Source organism: Pristiophorus japonicus, unplaced genomic scaffold (assembly GCF_044704955.1).
Source record: "Pristiophorus japonicus isolate sPriJap1 unplaced genomic scaffold, sPriJap1.hap1 HAP1_SCAFFOLD_1497, whole genome shotgun sequence".
Taxonomy (NCBI): domain Eukaryota; kingdom Metazoa; phylum Chordata; class Chondrichthyes; family Pristiophoridae; genus Pristiophorus; species Pristiophorus japonicus.
Window position 1 is genome coordinate 59294 of NW_027251173.1, and position 3140 is coordinate 62433.

At 55.3% G+C, this 3140-nt stretch overlaps 2 non-coding genes across 2 annotated transcripts; both read left to right on the plus strand.

The window, feature by feature from the left end:
- Positions 1-334: 334 nt before the first annotated feature.
- trnat-ugu (transfer RNA threonine (anticodon UGU)) lies at positions 335-407 on the plus strand. Its single transcript has one exon. It is a non-coding gene; the product is annotated as a tRNA-Thr (tRNA).
- A 994-nt stretch (positions 408-1401) lies between these two features.
- On the plus strand, positions 1402-1475 carry trnat-cgu (transfer RNA threonine (anticodon CGU)). Its single transcript has one exon. It is a non-coding gene; the product is annotated as a tRNA-Thr (tRNA).
- The last annotated feature ends 1665 nt before the right edge of the window (positions 1476-3140 follow it).

The following is a 3140-nucleotide window of genomic DNA, read 5'->3' on the forward strand; positions in this document are numbered from 1 at the left end:
CTCCCTTTCACTCTCCCTCTCCCCTTCCACTCTCGTCCCTCCCCTCCCTCCACTCTCTCTCTTTACCATTCTTTTCCGATTCTCCCCTTCGCCCTCTCTCTCTCCCCTTCCTTTCTCTCTCCCCTGCCTCCTCCCTCTCTCATCTTCCCATCTCTCTCCCCTTCCCGTCTCTCCCCTCCCCCTCTCCTTCTCTCCCATTCCTCTCTCTCTCACTCTGTCTCCCCCTCTCTCCCCTTCCTCACTTTCCCCTTCCCCATCTCTCTCACTCCTTCCACGCTCTCTTTTCCCTTCCCCTCTCTTTCCTGTTCCTTCCCCTGTAACTTCTCAAACAGGAGGCTCCATAGTTCAGGGGTTAGAGCACTGGTCTTGTAAACCAGCTGTCATGAGTTCAAATCTCAATGGGGCCTCCTCAAAGTTAACTCAATATTTAAATTCACCCTCAATTAACAAGGCTATTAAACAGCTTTGAGACTGACCCTGGAGCAACAATCTCCTTTTGTCTCCAGTAATATCGCTCTCCCTTCCCGTTCTGCATCTTTTTCCCGCAATTGAGCTTTCCCCGTCCCTCACAGACTCCCCTCCCCCTCTCTCCCCCATCCTTCCACTCTCTCTCTCTCCGTCCCCTCTCTTTCCCTTCGCCCCTCTTTCTCTCTCCCTTTCCCCTTCACTTCTCTTTCCAACTCCTCCACGATCACCTTCCCCTTCCCGCCTCTCTCTAACCCTTCCCTTTTCTCGCGCTCCACTTCCCCTCTCTCCCCTTCTCTCTCACTTTCATTCACCGCGCACTCCTTCCCTCTCTCTCCTTCCTCCTCTATCTTCCCTCTCTCTCCCCTCCCCCTCATTCCACTACCCACTCTCTCCACCCTCTCTCCCCCTCCCGTTCTGCCTTTTCACTCTCCCTTTCCCTCTCCCCTCCCCTCTCTCTCCTCCCCTACCTCCTCTGTCTCTTCCTTTTCCCTTTCTTTTCAGATTCTCCCCTTCTCCCTCTCTTTCTCGTTCCCATCTCTCCTCTCCCCATCTCTCTCCTCTCCCCCTCTCTCTCTCCCCTTCCCTCCTCTCTCTTCCTCCATGTCTCCCCTTCCCCCTCTCTCACTCCTTCCACTCTCTCTCCACTTCCCCTCTCTCTCTCACTCCTCCCCTCTCTTCCCCTCCCCCTCTCACTCCTTCTACTCTCTCCCTCCCTTCCACACTCTCTCCCTCCCTTCCACAAGCTCTCTCCCCTTTCCCCCTCTCACTCCTTTCCCTCCCTCTCTTCCTCTTCCCACTCTCTCTCACTCCTTCCCCCTCTCTCTCACTCCTTCCTTCTCTGTCTCCCCTTCCCCCTCTCTCTCACTCCTTCCACTCTCTCTTTTCCCTTCCCCTCTCTTTCCTGCTCCTTCTCCTATCTTTCCTAAAGCAGGTGGCTCCATAGCTCAGGGGGTTAGAGCACTGCTCTCGTAAACCAGGGGTCGTGAGTTCAAATCTCACTGGGGCCTCCTCAAGATCAGCTTATTTATTAAATTCACCGTCAATTAACAATGGCTTTAATTATAAATATTAACCAGCTCTGAGACCGACCCTGGAACAACAGGCTCCCCTCTCCTCCCCTTGTCTCCCTCACACTCTCTCTTCCCTTCCAAATCTTTCTCTGCCCTCCCCATCACTGTTATGTTCAGAATAAATCCACCTGACCGTATCGTAAGCTGAAACTATTGTGACCTTGGTCTCTTTATTGAGACCCCAGAGTGGGGAAACAGCATGGTGGATCACCTTATGTACCTGCTTGTCCCAGGGTGCACAAGTGACCCTTAGGCCTCCCACAGGTGTGCCCCCTAGTGGCAAGTCTGACATATTGGTGAGGTTTAGGTGCATACATAACATCACTCCCCCCCCCCGCCCCCTCCAAAGGCTTATGTACCAGTTATTTGCAAGTTGAGGCGATATGACGCCCTGTGTCCCCGGGTCGATCACCTGATTTGAATTCCTGGCCTGGGTGAGTTGGTCGGAACGTTGCTGCCCGGCCGAGTGCCTGGTGTGATGGGACAGACGTGGCCAGGTCCTTTCACAATGGTGGCCTGCTTATCGATAGTTTGCAGTCTGGTCTGGTCCAAACGCTTTCTGCGTTTGCTCAGTACATGGTTTCACAACCAAACACTCCATTTTCATCACACACACACACACACTCCATTCCCCTCTTTGTCTCACACAGTGCTCTCGGCCCCATCTGGGGGCCCTGAATATTGTCCACGTCACTTATTCTGATGTGGTGTGGAGGGGGGCCGTACGATCGTGGTGCATTCTCTGCTGATAGCAGGCGGAAGGCTCGGTCCTGAGCGACTCTGTCCGGTGACTGCGTAGCAACCCGGGACAGCCGGGGTCTGTAGGGAGTCTACCGCGACACGTGTGGTGCTCGGCTTGGTGATCTGGGCTGCCCGCTGCGGACTATTGTCGCTGACCCTAAGGCCTGGAGAGCCCAGGATGGGCCGATACGGCCCTGAGACTTTCAGTGGTAGCGGGAGGCCGTGTGGTCCCCCGTGGATCCTGGGACGTAGTACGGAGGTTCCCGCACCACCGACTGTGTGTAGCCTCCCTGCCTTTCTTTGTAACACGTTGCAGGGTTTGCCCCACAGGGGGGGGGGGCAATCTGATGGGATGAGCATTACGTCTTTGCGACGGATAAGCTGCAACACTCCCGTCTGGCGGTTCGCCGTGAGCAGGCGGTAATGTGATAACACATCACTTCCTACAAGTACTTTGTCAGATACATATACGACCGATTGGTGTTTGCCCGCTACTTTGGCTTGTTTTAACGTACCCCCGACCCCATATGATAGTACACCATTGGCCGCGAAAGAACGCTCACATGGGTTCCACAGTGCAAACAACTTATTGGAACGTAGTGGGTTCCTGGCCTTCTCAGCGGCCCCCCCCTTTACCTTTGCCCCAAACCCAGTGGCCTTCCTCGCTGGCCAACACATGCCTCTGTTCCGTTGCGGCCACATCCCGTGGTCTGGACGTTTCTCTCGACCCGTGATCTGGACGCTTCTCTCGACTGCCGCCATCTTCCTCCCCAGGGATTCCCGCCTCTGGCGTCGGGAAGACACATTCGGATGGTTTCGGCCGGAGCCCCGCTCCGCTTGGTCGACCTGGAGCCTCTTCCG